Source organism: Scyliorhinus canicula, chromosome 21 (genome assembly GCF_902713615.1).
Source record: "Scyliorhinus canicula chromosome 21, sScyCan1.1, whole genome shotgun sequence".
In the NCBI taxonomy this organism is placed as follows: Eukaryota; Metazoa; Chordata; class Chondrichthyes; order Carcharhiniformes; family Scyliorhinidae; genus Scyliorhinus; species Scyliorhinus canicula.
Window position 1 is genome coordinate 6793536 of NC_052166.1, and position 17706 is coordinate 6811241.

Here is a 17706-nt window from a genome sequence, read left to right on the forward strand (position 1 = left end):
CTGCAGGAGGTTACAGAGATAGAGAGGATTGTAGGGACTGTGGAGGTAACAGAGATAGGGAGGGTTGTAGGGGCTGGAGGAGGCTATAGAGATAGGGTGGGTGTAGGGGCTGGAGGAGGTTACAGGGATAGGGAGGGTTGTAGGGGCTGGAGGAGGTTACAGAGATAGGGAGGGAAGCAGAGGTAGGAGGATATTACATGGATTGGGAGGGCTATCGGGGCTTCAGGAGGTTAGAGATGGGAAGGGTTCAGGGTGTTGGGGGAGGTTATAGAGATGGGGAGGGATGCAGAGTTAGGGAGTGTTGTAGGGGCCAGAGAGGTTACAGACATAGGAACAGTTGTCGTGGCTGGAGGAAGTTAGAGATAGGGAGCGTTGTTGGGGCTGGAGGTGGTTCCAGAGATAGGGACAGTTCAATGTGTTCAAGGAGGTTACAGAGATGGAGGTTTGTAGGGGCTGGAGGAGGTTACAGAGATGGGACGGGCTAAAGGGGCCAGAGAGGTCACAGAGATAGGGAGCGTTCAACTGGTTGGAGGAGGTTGCAGTGATAGGGAAAGTTGTGGAGGGCTAGATTAGTTTAGAGATAGGGAGGGTTGTCAGGGCTGGTGGGGGTTACAGAGATAGGGAGGGTTGTTGGGGCTGCAGGAGGTTACAGAGATGGAGGTTTGTAGGGGCTGGAGGAGGTTACAGAGATGGAGGTTTGTAGGGACTGGAGGAGGTTACAGAGATGGAGGTTTGTAGGGGCTGGAGGAGGTTACAGAGATGGAGGTTTGTAGGGGCTGGAGGAGGTTACAGAGATGGAGGTTTGTAGGGGCTGGTGGAGGTTACAGAGATAGGGACGGTTCAATGTGTTCAAGGAGGTTACAGAGATGGAGGCTTGTAGGGGCTGGAGGAGGTTACAGAGATGGAGGTTTGTAGGGGCTGGTGGAGGTTACAGAGATGCAGGTTTGTAGGGGCTGGTGGAGGTTACAGAGATAGGGACGGTTCAATGTGTTCAAGGAGGTTACAGAGATGGAGGCTTGTAGGGGCTGGAGGAGGTTACAGAGATGGAGGTTTGTGGGGGCTGGTGGAAGTTACAGAGATAGGGAGGTTTGTAGGGGCTGGAGGAGGTTACAGAGATGGAGGTTTGTAGGGGCTGGAGGAGGTTACAGAGATAGGGAGGTTTGTAGGGGCTGGAGGAGGTTACAGAGATGGAGGTTTGTAGGGGCTGGAGGAGGTTACAGAGATGGAGGTTTGTAGGGGCTGGAGGAGATTACAGAGATAGGGAGGGTTGTAGGGGTTGGAGAAGGTTACAGAGATAGGGAGGGTTGTAGGGGCTGGAGGAGGTTACACAGATAGGGACGGTTTGATGTATTGGAGGAGGCTACAGAGATGGGAAAAGCTATAACAATAATAATAACATCTTTATTGTCACAAGTAGGCTTACATTAACACTGCAATTAAGTTACTGTGAAAAGCCCCTAGTCACCACATTCCGGCGCCTGTTCGGGTACAGAGGGAGAATTCAGAATGTCCAAATTACCTAACAGTGCGTCTTTCGGGACTTGTTGGAGCACCCGGAGGAAACCCACGCAGACACGGGGCGAACGTGCAAACTCCACACTGACAGTGACCCAAGCCAGGAATGGAACCTGGGACCCTGGCACCTGAGAAGCAACAGTGCTAACCATTGTGCTGCTGTGCCGAACCCGGAGCCAGTTTGGCCTGGGGGCACAGCGGGTGATGGATGAATGGGCAATATGTTTGACGGTGCTGGAGGAGGTTACACAGATGGGGAAAATTTTAGGGGCTGTAGGGGGTTTTAGAGATAGGGTGTGTTGTCCGGGCTGGAGGAGGATATTGAGATAGGAAGGGTTGTAGGAGCTGGTGGAAGTTACAGAGATGCGGAGGGTTTTTGGAGGTTAAAGAGATAGGGAGGGTTCAAGGGGCTGGAGGATATTGCAGCAATAGGGAGGGTTGTAGGGGCCTGGAGTAGTATAATGATAGGAAGTCTGTAGGGTGAGTGGATGAGGAGGACTTGGAGGGATTTGCCATCAGAGATGAGGATTTTAATATTGAGGCGCCGCTGGTTTCAGAGCCAGTGTGGCTCAGCGGGCACAGCGGGTGATGGGTGAATGGGAAACAGTGCGGGTTAGGACACGGAGTTCCTGAGTTTGGGATGAGCTGAGGTTTACAAGGGCAGAACGTGGGAGGGCAGCCAGGAGAGCGATGGTGCGGGGTCTGGAGTCACATGTAGGCTAGACCGGGGTAAGGATGGCAGACTTCCCTTCCCCATCAGTGAACCTGATGGGGTTTTTTTTAAACCACAATAGGTGATCGTTTCATGGTCCTGTGACTGAAACTAGCTTTGTAATTCCAGATTTTATTAACTGAATTTACATTCCACTGGATGCAGTGGGGTAATTCGAACCTGCGTCCCCTCCCACAACATAAACCCCGTACAGCAGTGGTCTCCTTATTTTGAGGAAGGATGTAAATGCTTTAGAAACAGTTCGGAGAAGGATTACTAGATCACTGTTTAAAAATAAGGGGGTCGCACATTTCAGATGGAGATGAGGCGAATTGCTTTCTCTCAAGAGGGTCGAAAGTCTCTGGAATTTTCTTCCTCGGAAGGCAGGGAAGCTGAATCTGGGAATGTTTTTGAGGCCGAGGTGGATAGATTCTCGAATAACGAGGGGGGGTGAAAGGTTATCAGGGGGTCGGCGGCAATGTGGGGTCGAGATGACAATCGGATCAGACATGACCGTATTGAATGGGGGAGCTGGACTCCAGGGGCCGAGTGGACTCCTCCTGCACATATTTGGAATGTTGTAGTGTGCAAAGAGGGGTGAACGTTGGCGTGATTGGATTTTGGACATTGCAGGGCAGTTGTAGATGGCTTACGGGAGTTGTGCGAGGACAGATGTTACACATCAAGGCAGTGCATTTATTGGGATGAGTAACTATAATAATAATAATAAACTTTTATTGTCACAAGTATGACGTTACTGTGAAAAAACCCTTGTCGCCACATTCTGACGCCTGTTCGGGTAAGCTGGTACGGGAATTGAACCCGCACTGCTGCCCTTGTTCTGCATCACAAACCAGCTGCCCAGCCCACTGAGTTAAAACCAGCTCATCAACAGCAGAGTGGATAATGGAACTACGCTCCAGTGAAATGCAGAGGCTTCAGAAAGTGCGAGGGAGAGGGATAGAGAGTAGACAGGTGGTGGTAAGAGGAGAGAGAAAAACGACCGTACATAAGGATACTGCTCAGCATCACACAGGGTTAGATACAGAGTAAAGCTCCCTCTACACTGTCCCCATCAAACACTCCCAGGACAGGTACAGCACAGGGTTAGATACAGAGTAAAGCTGCCTCTACACTGTCCCCATCAAACACTCCCAGGACAGGGACAGCACAGGGTTAGATACAGAGTAACACTGCCTCTACACTGTCCCCATCAAACACTCCCAGGACAGATACTGCACGGGGTTAGATACAGAGTAAAGCTCCCTCTACACTGTCCCCATCAAACACTCCCAGGGCAGGTACAGCACGGGGTTAGATACAGAGTAAAGCTCCCTCTACACTGTCCTCATCAAACACTCCCAGGACAGGTACAGCACGGGGTTAGATACAGAGTAAAGCCCCCTCTACACTGTCCCCATCAAACACTCCCAGGACAGGTACAGCACGGGGTTAGATACAGAGTAAAGCTCCCTCTACACTGTCCCCATCAAACACTCTCAGGACAGGTACAGCACGGGGTTAGATACAGAGTAAAGCTCCCTCTACACTGTCCCCATCAAACACTCCCAGGACAGGTACAGCACAGGGTTAGATACAGAGTAAAGCTCCCTCTACACTGTCCCCATCAAACACTCCCAGGACAGGTACAGCATTGGGTTAGATACAGAGTAAAGCTCCCTCCACACTGTCCCCATCAAACAATCCCAGGACAGGTACAGCACGGGGTGAGATACAGAGTAAAGCTCCCTTTACACTGTCCCCATCAAACACTCCCAGGACAGGTACAGCACAGGGTTAGATACAGAGTAAAGCTCCCACTACACTGCCCCCATTGAACGCTCCCAGGACAGGTACAGCACGGGGTTAGATACAGAGTAAAGCTCCCTCCACACTGACCCCATCAAACACTCCCAGGACAGGTACAGCACGGGGTTAGATACAGAGTAAAGCTCCCTCTACACTGTCCCCATCAAACACTCCCAGGACAGGTACAGCACGGGGTTAGATACAGAGTAAAGCTCCCTCTACACTGTCCCCATCAAACACTCCCAGGACAGGTGCAGCACGGGGTTAGATACAGAGTAAAGCTGCCTCTACACTGTCCCCATCAAACACTCCCAGGACAGGTACAGCACAGGGTTAGATACAGAGTAAAGCTCCCACTACACTGCCCCCATTGAACGCTCCCAGGACAGGTACAGCACGGGGTTAGATACAGAGTAAAGCTCCCTCCACACTGACCCCATCAAACACTCCCAGGACAGGTACAGCACGGGGTTAGATACAGAGTAAAGCTCCCTCTACACTGTCCCCATCAAACACTCCCAGGACAGGTGCAGCACAGGGTTAGATACAGAGTAAAGCTCCCTCCACACTGTCCCCATCAAACACTCCCAGGACAGGTACAGCACGGGGTTAGATACAGAGTAAAGCTCCTTCTACAAAGACCCCATCAAACACTCCCAGAACAGGTACAGCACGAGGTTAGACACGGTAAAGCTCCATCTACACCAGCAGTTCTCAACCTTTTTTAACCCATGGACCCCTTTTCCTCTTAATTTTTTTTGTGGACCCCCATAGCCATTCCACAGAAAAAAAAGCTTCTTATATGCGTGGTAAACTAATCCTAAAGTCCATCTACCTTACCGTGAGGGTTGGAAACGGATTAGCGGTATTTTCGTACATTGCCAAACTTATTCTAATATGAAAAGTAATGAAAAAAACTTTTTACTGACTAAATTGAACTAAATTACTCTAAAAATAACCAATTCATATCAAATATACACAGTTTCTAGTCATTACTGTGTTAAAGAGAGAGAGAGAGAGAGAGAAAGGTGAATATTCATCATGAAAACAAACATTTTTTTCTTCTACTTAATTCTCAGTAATAACAATTGTTCTGAAGTAGAATTGCTCTATGGACCACTAAAATATCACCGTGGACCCCCAATTCGGTATTTTTTTGTGTGGACCTCCAGTAATGTTACATGGACCCCCAGTGTCCATGTGGACCCCGGTTGAGAACCACTGATCTACACTGTCCCCATCAAACACTCCCAGAACAGGTACAGCACGGGGTTAGATACAGAGTAAAGCTCCCTCTACACTGTCCCCATCAAACACTCCCAGGACAGGTACAGCACGGGGTTAGATACAGAGTAAAGCTCCCTCTACACTGTCCCCATCAAACACTCCCAGGACAGGTACAGCACGGGGTTAGATACAGAGTAAAGCTCCCTCTACACTGTCCCCATCAAACACTCCCAGGACAGGTACAGCACGGGGTTAGATACAGAGTAAAGCTCCCTCTACACTGTCCCCATCAAACACTCCCAGGACAGGTACAGCACGGGGTTAGATACAGAGTAAAGCTCCCTCTACACTGTCCACATCAAACACTCCCAGGACAGGTACAGCATGGGGTTAGATACAGAGTAAAGCTCCCTCTACACTGTCCCCATTAAACACTCCCAGGACAGGGGCAGCACGGGGTTAGATACAAAGTAAAGCTCTCTCTACACCATCCCATCAAACACTCCCAGAACAGGGCCAGTATGGGATTAGATACAGAGTAAAGCTCCCTCAACACTGTGCTAATCAAACACTCCCAGGATAGGTACAGCACAGGGTTAGATACAGAGTAAAGCTCCCTCTACAATGACCCCATCAAACACTCCCAGAACAGGTAAAGCACGGGGTTAGATACAGAGTAAAGCTCCCTCTACACTGTCCCCATTAAACGCCCCCAGGACAGGTACAGCACAGGGTTAGATATAGAGTAAAGCTCCCTCTACACTGTCCCCATCAAACACTCCCAGGACAGGTACAGCACAGGGTTAGATACAAAGTAAAGCTCCCTCTACACTGTCCCCATCAAACACTCCCAGGACAGCACGGTGTTAGATACAGAGTAACGCTCCCTCTACACTTTCCCCATCAAACACACCCAGGACAGGGACAGCCCGGGATTAGATACAGAGTAAAGCTCCATCTGCACTGTCCCCATCAAATACTCCCAGGACAGGTACAGCACGGGGTTAGATACAGAGTAAAGCACCCTCTACACTGTCCCCATCAAACACTCCCAGGACAGGTACAGCACAGGGTTAGATACAAAGTAAAGCTCCCTCTATACCAGGGGTGGGTAAACTTTTCCGTGCAAGGGCCACATTCAGAAATTCACAATTCACAAAGGGCCGCATAGTATATTAAGTAAAATAATTACTTCACCCGGTTATGATTCTGGGCGCCTCATATAGAACATAGAACAGTACAGCACAGAACAGGTCCTTCGGCCGTCGACGTTGTGCCGAGCAATGATCACCCTACTCAAGTCAACGTATCCACCCTATACCAGTAAGTAACCCAACAGTATGGGGACAGTATAGAGGGAGCTTACTCTGTATCTAACCCAGTGCAGTACCTGTCCTGGGAGTGTTTGATGGGGCAGTGTAGAGGGAGCTTTACTCTGTATCTAACCCCATTAACCTTAAAAAAAATTAAAAAATTAAAAAAAAATTTTTAAAACAAAAATATATATATTTTTTTTTAATGACTTGGTGGGCCCCAGAAATACCTTTGGCGGGCCGCATGCGGCCCGCGGGCTGTAGTTTTCCCACCCCTGCTCTATACTGTCCCCATCAAACACTCCCAGGACAGGTACAGCACAGGGTTAGATACAGAGTAAAGCTCCCTCTACACTGTCCCCATCAAACACTCCCAGGACAGGTACAGCATGGGGTTAGATACAGAGTAAAGCTCCCTCTACACTGCCCCATCAAACACTCCCAGGACAGGTACTGCACTGGGTTAGATACAGAGTAAAGCTCCCTCTACACTGTCCCCATCAAACACTCCCAGGACAGGTACAGCACGGGGTTAGATACAGAGTAAAGCTCCCTCTACACTGTCCCCATCAAACACTCCCAGGACAGGTACAGCACGGGGTTAGATACAGAGTAAAGCTCCCTCTACACTGTCCCCATCAAACACTCCCAGGATAGGGACAGCACGGGGTTAGATACAGAGTAAAGCTCCCTCCACACTGTCCCCATCAAACACTCACAGGACAGGTACGGCACAGGGTTAGATACAGAGTAAAGCTCCCTCTACACTGTCCCCATCAAACACTCCCAGGACAGGTACAGCACGGGGTTAGATACAGAGAAAAGCTCGGGAGCAGCACGGTAGCATTGTGGATAGCACACTCGCTTCACAGTGCCAGGGCCCCAGGTTCGATTCCGGCTTGGGTCACTGTCTGTGCGGAGTCTGCACATCCTCCTCGTGTGTGCGTGGGTATCCTCCGGGTGCTCCGGTTTCCTCCCACAGTCCAAAGATGTTCAGGTTAGGTGGATTGGCCATGATAAATCGCCCTTAGTGTCCAAAATTGCCCTTAGTGTTGGGTGGGGTTACTGGGTTATGGGGATAGGGTGGAGGTGTTGACCTTGGGTAGGGTGCTCTTTCCAGGAGCCGGTGCAGACTCGATGGGCCAAATGGCCTCCTTCTGCACTGTAAATTCTATGATTCTACACTGTCCCCATTAAACGCTCCCAGGACAAGTACAGCACGGGGTTAGATACAGAGTAAAGCTCCCTCGACACTGCCCCCATCAAACACTCCCAGGACAGGTACAGCACGGGGTTAGATACACGGTAAAGCACCCTCTATACTGTCCCCATCGAACACTCCCAGGACAGATACAGCACGGACTTAGATACAGAGTAAAGCTCCCTCTACACGGTCCCCATCAAACACTCCCAGGACAGGTACAGCACGGACTTAGATACAGAGTAAAGCTCCCTCTACACTGTCCCCATCAAACACTCCCAGGACAGGTACAGCACAGGGTTAGATACAGAGTAAAGCTCCCTCTACACTGTCCCCATCAAACACTCCCAGGACAGGTACAGCACGGGGTTAGATACAGAGTAAAGCTCCCTCCACACTGTGTTAATCAAACACTCCCAGGATATGTACAGCACAGGGTTAGATACAAAGTAAAGCTCCCCCTACACTGTCCCCATCAAACACTCCCAGGACAGCACATGGTTAGATACAGAGTAAAGCACCCTCTACACTGTCCCCATCAAACACTCCCAGGACAGGTACAGCATAGGGTTAGATACAAAGTAAAGCACCCTCTATACTGTCCCCATCAAACACTCCCAGGACAGGTACAGCACGGGGTTAGATACAGAGTAAAGCTCCCGCTACACTGTCCCCATCAAACACTCCCAGGACAGGTACAGCACGGGGTTAGATACAGAGTAAAGCTCCCTCGACACTGTCCCCATCAAATACATCCAGCTTCCAATGGCTGCTTTAAAAAGGGATGCTGTGTGTATTTAATGCCACTGAACCATCCACGCCAACAGTCTTGCTGCCTGATGTCCCTCTGACTGCTGCAGCACTCCCTCTGTGCTGGCACACCGGGAGAGGGGCTCTGGGGTCCGGTGAGTTCCAGATCCTCAGCCATCTGGTTCGGAATACACCAGGAGAGAGGGACTGAACGGAAGATTCTCCTCTTTGGCAGGGGATATGTAGATCTCGGGGGGGGGGGGGTTTGAGAATACGGGGGTCTCCCATTGAAGGCAGAGATGAGGAGGAATTTCTTCCCTCAGAGGGTGTCAGTCTGTGGAATAGAACCCCCCCCCCCCAGACAGCCCTGCAGTTGTGGCTCATTGAATATATTCAAGGCCGGGTTAGACACCAGCTATGAAGTTGCAGTGCAACCATCCCCATATCCTCCACCCTCCCCAACTCTGTAACCTCCTCCAGCCCCTCCCTATCACTGTAACCTCCTCCAGCCCCTCCCTATCACTGTAACCCCCCCCAACCCCTACACCCCCCTCTATCTGTAACCTCCTCCAGCCCCTACACCCTCCCTATCTGTGTAACCTCCTCCAGTCCCAACAACCGTCCCTATCTCTGTAACCTCCTCCAGCCCCTACACCCTCCCTATCTGTGTAACCTCCTCCAGTCCCAACAACCGTCCCTATCTCTGTAACCTCCTTCAGACTCTACAGCCCTCCCTGTCTCTGTAGCCTCCTCCAGCCCCTACAACCCTCCCTATCTCTGTAACCTCCTCCAGCCTCTACAGCCCACCCTATCTCTGTAACCTCCTCCAGCCCCTACAACCCTCCCTATCTCTGTATCTCCTTCAGCCTCAAGGACCCTCCCCATCTCTGTAACCTCCTCCAGCCCCTACAATCCTCCCTATGTCTGTAATCTCCTCCAAACTGCGCTGCTTTCCTCCAATTCTACCCTCGAGCACCCCCCAATTCCCATCGCCCCACCAATGACGGCCGTTCCTTCAGCTGCATGGGGGGGGAGGCCCCCCCCCCCCCCCCCAGATGTGGAATTCCCTCGCGAAATCTCTCTCTTTCCGCCCCCTCTTCCTTTACGACGCCCCTTGAAAACCCACTTCTTTTGGTCGATCCTGCTCCTTATTTGGCTTGGGGTTGGACTGTGTGTGTCTTACTCCCCCCGTGACGGACCCCGGGGACTTGGTAACAACGTTCATCGCATTGTTGAGTAGCTGTCGAGGAGCCAATTCACACACAATTCTTAATCAGATGACAGGGAATATCTCGCTCACCAGTTTCACTGTCGCGGTGGGGAAATGTTACTCAGGAAATCTTCGACAGCACTGGTGGTGTGTTGAACCCCTGACATCTCTCTTCCAACCTGTTCCAGCTACAACCTTTCATAAAATGGTCGACATTTTCAGTCGCCAGATGGGCGTGGCTGCAAAATGGGGTAGCGGCGGGGTGGCTGGCTCGATCGGTGTTTGCTGGTCTGAAATTAAAGTCTCCACAACACAACATAGTGCCACTGCCCCACCACACCCGACCTCTCCTGGCCCAGCCACCCAGGTGACTTGGGCAGAGAGAGAGGACTCAACAGGCCACAGCCAATCACAGACATTCAAGCCATTGCGTTCAACCGTGGGAGGGTCAGTGCTGAGGGAGCCCCGCACTGTCGGAGGGTCAGTGCTGAGGGAGCCCCGCACTGTCGGAGGGTCAGTGCTGAGGGAGCTCCGCACTGTCGGAGGGTCAGTGCTGAGGGAGCGTCGCACTGTCGGAGGGTCAGTGCTGAGGGAGCACCGCACTGTCGGAGGGTCAGTGCTGAGGGAGCCCCGCACTGTCGGAGGGTCAGTGCTCAGGGAGCGCCGCACTGTCGGAGGGGCAGTGCTGAGGGAGCGCCGCACTGTCGGAGGGGCAGTGCTGAGGGAGCGCCGCACTGTCGGAGGGTCAGTGCTCAGGGAGCGCCGCACTGTCGGAGGGGCAGTGCTGAGGGAGCGCCGCACTGTCGGAGGGGCAGTGCTGAGGGAGCCCCGCACTGTCGGAGGGGCAGTGCTGAGGGAGCGCCGCACCTTCAGAGGGTCAGTGCTGAGGGAGCGCCACACTGTCGGAGGGTCAGTGCTGAGGGAGCGCCGCACTGTCAGAGGGTCAGTGCTGAGGGAGCGCCGCACTGTCGGAGGGTCAGTGCTGAGAGACAGCCGCACTGTTGGAAGGTCAGTGCTGAGAGACAGACGCACTGTCGGAGGATCAGTGCTGAGAGAGCGCCGCAGGGTCGGAGGGTCAGTGCTGAGGGAGCGCCGCACTGTCGGAGGGTCAGTGCTGAGGGAGCGCCGCACTGTCGGAGGGTCAGTGCTGAGGGAGCACCGCACTGTCGGAGGGTCAGTGCTGAGGGAGCGCCGCACTGTCGGAGGGTCAGTGCGGAGAAATGCTGCACAGTCGGAGGATCAGCACTGAGGGAAGTTGAGAAGCCGGGAACACGAGACAAGGGCAAGAAAACAACCCAAAACAACGGGTGGGGGGGGTTGGAAGAGAGAAACAGAGTTCGCATTTCAGATCCCGTCATGTAAGGCTCTGGGTGTGTGTCACAGCAAGGAGCAATCAGCATCAGGCGCACTAAATTCCCACGGCTTTGCCAGTGTGATTCCCAACTCCCTGGAATACGAGGGGGGGCGAAAAACAACAAATTAAGGAACGCCTGTTCTGTGAAAATGGACAAAGATAATGTTGGGGACGGGGGGGGGAGGGAATTGGAGAAGAACGTTTTTTTAATTCGGAGCCTTAATGCTTAGTGATAAACTGCTGTTCAAAACGTGGGAACTCTTTCTATTTACCCGGTGTTTTTCAAAGGAAATCGAGACGGTATCTACTCATTTCAGGCAAACCTGCCCCCTGACGAGAAGTGGAAAGCACTCAGATTCATAAGATAATGACAACAAAAAAAAAAAGAGGGGAGATGACAATCTCGAAAAGTCACTAACCTTGTCAAAAAGTTATCACGAGAAAAAAAGGGCAGTTGTAGTAATCTTCAAGTCAGCGATATTACCAAGCCAGTTTACTTTCCTTTTTGTTTGAAATCTCTCCTCGAGGAACGATATCGGACGGGAGGGAGGGGAGGCTGATCGAACTCGCTGATACAGGAGCTGGTGGCTTTATGTCGGGCAGGGCTCAGCATCGAGTTGGGGGCGAGGAGGGCGGGACGGAGGAAAGAGTCAGAGGATCATCAGTCCCTGCCTGCCTGCTTCCCTCAACGGTCCGCCTCCAGCCCAGCCACCCAATCTGAAGCATCGGCCCTGCCCCAGAGTGCTGGCGTCCTGACAGCTAGCTAGCTCGCGTCAGGAGGCTACAGTCCCCATCGTCCGCACCCCCCCCCTCCCGCCTGTCCCCTTCGGATTGGCGCGTGGGGTCGGCTCGAACCCAAGGGTCAGCGGATACAAGGGTCTTCCAGGTCTCCTCCCATCACAGACAACAATGATACTCCCCGCATGCTGGCAATGGAAAGGGGAGGGCGGTGATGGCAGACTGGGCTATGGCGTCCCCTAGCGCTGACCCTCCGACAGTATGGCGCTTCCTCAGCACTGACCCTCCGACAGTGCACCGCTTCCTCAGCACTGACCCTCCGACAGTGCGACGCTCCCTCAGTACTGACCTTCCGACAGTGCGGCGCTCCCTCAGCACTGACCCTCCGACAGTGCGGCGCTCCCTCAGCACTGACCCTCCGACAGTGCGGCGCTCCCTCAACACTGACTCTCCGACAGTGCGGCGCTCCCTCAGCACTGACCCTCCGACAGTGCAGCGCTCCCTCAGTACTGACCCTCCGACAGTGCAGCGCTCCCTCAGTACTGACCCTCCGACAGTGCGGCGCTCCCTCAGCACTGACCCTCCGACAGTGCGGCACTCCCTCAGCACTGACCCTCTGACAGTGCGGCGCTCCCTCAGCACTGACCCTCCAACAGTGCGGCGCTCCCTCAGCACTGACCCTCTGACAGTGCGGCGCTCCCTCAGCACTGACCCTCCGACAGTGCGGCACTCCCTCAGCACTGACCCTCCGACAGTGCGGCGCTCCCTCAGCACTGACCCTCCGACAGTGCGGTACTCCCTCAGCACTGACCCTCCGACAGTGCGGCGCTCCCTCAGCACTGACCCTCCGACAGTGCGGCACTCCCTCAGCACTGACCCTCCGACAGTGCGGCACTCCCTCAGCACTGACCCTCCGACAGTGCGGCGCTCCCTCAGCACTGACCCTCTGACAGTGCGGCGCTCCCTCAGCACTGACCCTCCGACAGTGCGGCGCTCCCTCAACACTGACTCTCCGACAGTGCGGCGCTCCCTCAGCACTGACCCTCCGACAGTGCGGCGCTCCCTCAACACTGACTCTCCGACAGTGCGGCGCTCCCTCAGTACTGACCCTCCGACAGTGCGGCGCTCCCTCAGCACTGACCCTCCGACAGTGCGGCGCTCCCTCAGCACTGACCCTCCTACAGTGCGGCGCTCCCTCAGCGACTTCGCCCGCGTTCGGTTACCTTCTCAGGCCTCAGCCGCTCCCGTCAAGAGGGGGGTGGGCCTGGCATCCCCGACTCGCTGGAGCTCGCCAAACACCTCAAAGGGGTCACCGCTGGATTCCAGTTTATTGGAACACCTCACACGGCCTCGTGTGACTTCCCAGATCTCTTCCCGTACCAGACACCCCGCACCCCCCCAACCTGCGCCCAGTCGGGTACAGAAGAATTTGTATCTGTATCACGCCGTTCACAAACCTCAGGTCACACCACAAAGCGATTCACAGCCAACTGAGTAAATACTGAAGCCGCCACTGTAATGCAAACAATATGGCGGCCAAGCCGCACACTGCTGGCAGCTATGTTATAATGCCCAGATCAGATATTTTTCTGAGGCTAGCTGCAGGATAAACAGGGGGCCTCAGTACACCGTCTCCCCACGCCTCTTCCGATAGCGTCTGCGGGATAGGGAGTCGTAGAGTTTTTGCAGCACATGGAGGCCCTTCGGCCCATGCTATCTGCGCCGGCCCATCAAGCACCCCATCTGTTCTAATCCCATTTTCCAACACTTGGTCCTGTAGCCCGGCATGCTACACCACATTAAAACCTCAAAGGAGGGGGTGGGGTTTGACAGGGTAGATGTGGCTCGCTTCACTCGGTTTGCTTGGCGGGGGGTGGGGGGGGGGGAGATGGAGGGTTGGTCACGGTCTCGGTGAGGAGACGGCCAGTTTGGACCAAGCGAGACCCTTCGCTCCGAGGGTCGGGAATCTTCGGAGTTCTGCAGAAGGAGCTCAGCATCCGAGGCAGAGATCAAGAGGGGGATTCAGACGCCGAGGGAAATGGAGTCAAAAAGATCAGCCATGATTACATTAGAAACAGAGGAGATAGGAGACGGCCATTCTGCCCTTCCAGCCTGCTCCACCATTCAATGTGGTCATGGCTGATTCTCTCTCTCAATGCCACACTTCCACTCTTCCCAGACCCCTCGATGCCTCTGGAACCTAGAAATCTATCCATTTCTTTCTTAAATATATTGGGTGAAGAGGCCGCCACCGCCTACTGTGGGAATTCCACAGGTTCACTGCCCTCTGAATGAAGAGGTTTTTCCTCCTCTCAGTCCTAAATGTCCTACCCCCCCTATCCTGAGACTGTGACCACCCCCCCCCCCCCCCCTTGTTCTCGACTGCCCCCCACCCTCGACAGAAGAAACAAATCCTCCCAGCCAATCTGTCCGGCCCCGTCAGAATGTTAAACAATTCAATGAGATCCTCTCTCGTTCCTCTACATTCCAGCGAACATAGGCCCCAGTCGACCCATCTCTCTCCCCCCCCACAAACTACAATCCCAGGAATCAGTCCGGTGAACCTTTGCTGCGCCTCCCTCTCTGTAGCAATTATATCCTTCACATAGAAATATAGAAAACAGGGGCAGGAGGCGGCCATTCGGCCCTTCGAGCCTGCTTCGCCATTCATCATCATGGCTGATCACCCAACGCAGTAATCTGCTCCCGCTTTCCTCCCATATCCTTTGATCCCCTTTGCCCCGAGGGCTATATCTAACAGCTTCTTGAAAACATGCACTATTTTGACTTTAACTATTTCCTGTGGTAATGAATTCCACAGGCCGACCACTCTCTGGGTGCAGAAATGTCTCCTCATCTCTACCCTAAATGGTCTACCCCGATTGCTCAGACTATGACCCCTGGTTCTGGACACACCCCCCACCATCGGGAACATCCTTCCTGCATCTACCCTGTCCAGTCCTGTTGGAATTTCAGACGTTTTTACGAGACCCTCCACATTCTTCTGAACTGCAGCGAATACAATCCTCACCGATTCAATCTCTCCTCGTCCGTCAGTCCCGCCATCCCAGGAATCAGTCCGGTAAACCTTCGCCGCACTCCCTCTGGAGCAAGAACATCCTTCCTCAGAGAAGGAGACTAAAACTAAAACACACTATTCCCAGGCGTGACCTTGCAGAATTGCACCAAGGCATCCCTGTTCCTGTACTCGAATCCTGGAGCAGGGATGTCTGTCCTGGGCAGGGAGGCCAAAACTGCACATGGCAAATGGTGGAATGCACTCGAGGTGTTACGTGCCCCCCCCCCCCTCCCCCCCAACCCCACCCGGCGCCTGTGTCTCAGTTACTGACCAACGGAAGCCCAGAGGTAGCCACACGCGTGTGTCAGGGCGCCGCTGAGTTGTAACCGTGTCCGGCATTGAACCTCAACAGCGCAGGATAAGTCGCCCATATGGCTAAAAACTCGCACTGCAATATTTCCTATTCTGTAACCGATCTAAAAGGACAATGAAATTAAGTTTGAATATTTTTTTTTAATGGGGGGGGGGGGGAAGAGAGAGAGAGAGAGAGAGAGAGAGAGAGAGAAAGAAAGAAAACTAAGTTTAGTGGAAATGCAACAATACTCTTTTGATCATTTTAGTTATTGAACCTTATGCTAGTTACCTGGTTCTGATGTCCTTTTAATGGGATAGAGTATGGCTGCCAGTTGGAATCCGTTCTACCACGTCCGCCGATAGTTTGAACAAGGAGGACAACATTTAGCCCATTGTTCTTCTACTGCCGGTTTCAAAGAACAAAGAAAATTACAGCACAGGAACAGGCCCTTCGGCCCTCCAAGCCACCAATGCTGGCCATCTGAGCTAAAACCCTCTACCCTTCTGGAGGCCATATCCCTCTATTTCCCCCCCCCCCCCCCCCCAATTCATGGATTTGTTGAGACACCATTGAAAAATCACTATCGTATCTGCTTCCACTACCTCCCGGCAGCAGGGTCCAGGGGCCCACCATTCTCTATATGCCTCGTATATCTCCTTCAAACCCTTGCCCCCACACCCTAAACCTACGTCCCCTAGTAATTGACTCTTCCACTGGGAAAAAGCTACTGACTACCCCACTCTGTCCATACCCCTCCTAATCTTGCAGACTTCGATCAGGTCGCCCCTCAACCTCCATCGTTCCAGGGAGAAGAAATTGAGTTTCTCCAGCCTCTCCTCATAGCGAATGTCCCCCCCCCCCCCCCCCCCCCCACCATACCAGACAACATCCTAGTAAACGGCTTCTGTGCCCTGTCCAAAGCCAACATATCTCCCTCCTGCAACTACATATATCCAATTTCACCCCCCGCCGCTTTTGAGGGCGAATCCGCTTCCATCGACCCTTTCCAGGCCGCACCTTCCAGTTCCCAACACCATTGATAATAAATTCTCCTCATTGCCCCCTCCCTCTGGTTCTTTGACCGATTCTCTTCAATCTGTGGTCACCGACCGCCTGCCGCTGAGGAACGTTTCCCCCCCCCCCTCATTTACTTGACCGAAGCCCCTTGTCGTGATTGCGAACACCTCAATTAAATCCCCCCTCCTCCCCTTAACCTTCTAAAGGAGGACAATTCCAGCTCCTCCCAGTCTCTCTCTGTTTCTCTCTCCACACTGACTGAAGAGCGACCACCTTGTCCCTGACATTGATTCCAGAGATGTCTGATTTCTGGAGGGCAGGAGTAACTTCGAGACACGACCAGTGGCTGGTGAGTGAGAGAGAAGCAGAGCGTCTCCGAGCTGTGAGATGCTTTGGAGATTGGGAGCACTTGGCCACACACTGGCCAGACCAAGAAAGAATACAATGGAAGGAGTGACCAGGTCGTCAGGAACAGGAGGCCATTCAGCCCCTCTCCAGCCTGTTACACAGGATCAGGAGGGCCATTCAGCCCCTCTCCAGCCTGTTACACAGGATCAGGAGGGCCATTCAGCCCCTCTCGAGCCTGTTACACAGGAACAGGAGGAGGCCATTCAGCCCCTCTCGAGCCTGTTACACAGGAACAGGAGGCCATTCAGCACCCCTCGAGCCTGTTACACAGGAACAGGAGGAGGCCCATTCAGCCCCTTTGGAGCCTGTTACACAGGAACAGGAGGAGGCCCATTCAGCCCCTCTCCAGCCTGTTACACAGGAACAGGAGGAGGCCCATTCAGCCCCTTTGGAGCCTGTTACACAGGAACAGGAGGAGGCCCATTCAGCCCCTCTCCAGCCTGTTACACAGGAACAGGAGGAGGCCCATTCAGCCCCCCTCTCCAGCCTGTTACACAGGAACAGGAGGAGGCCCATTCAGCTCCCCTTGAGCCTGTTACACAGGAACAGGAGGAGGCCCATTCAGCCCCTTTGGAGCCTGTTACACAGGAACAGGAGGAGGCCCATTCAGCCCCTCTCCAGCATGTTACACAGGAACAGGAGGAGGCCCATTCAGCCCCTCTCCAGCCTGTTACACAGGAACAGGAGGAGGCCCATTCAGCCCCTTTGGAGCCTGTTACACAGGAACAGGAGGAGGCCCATTCAGCCTATCGAGCCACCATCAGTAACGTGACAGTGCGACGCTCCGTCAACAACGTGACAGTGCGACGCTCCATCAGCAACGTGACAGCGCGGTGCTCCGTCAACAACGTGACAGCGTGGTGCTCCGTCAACAACGTGACAGCGTGGTGCTCCGTCAGCAACGTGACAGCGTGGTGCTCCATCAGCAACGTGACAGTGCGACGCTCCGTCAACAACGTGACAGCGCGGCACTCCATCAGCAACGTGACAGCGCGGTGCTCCGTCAACAACGTGACAGCGTGGTGCTCCGTCAACAACGTGACAGCGTGGTGCTCCATCAGCAACGTGACAGTGCGAC

The 17706-nt window shown here is 53.5% G+C and overlaps 1 protein-coding gene across 4 annotated transcripts in view; it reads right to left on the reverse strand.

Moving 5' to 3' along the window:
- LOC119955591 (GATA-binding factor 2-like) overlaps window positions 1-15581 on the reverse strand; it is a 58245-nt gene extending 42664 nt beyond the window's left edge. For 2 of the 4 annotated variants that reach the window (XM_038781943.1, XM_038781940.1), the window contains exon 1: window positions 11511-11719. The gene's annotated coding sequence lies outside the window, so the exon portion shown is untranslated. Of the gene's footprint in view, window positions 1-9827; window positions 10041-11510; window positions 11720-15491 lie in introns of those variants that run through there. The other 2 variants (XM_038781941.1, XM_038781942.1) reach the window with 2 other exon arrangements.
- Between the last annotated feature and the right edge of the window lie 2125 nt (window positions 15582-17706).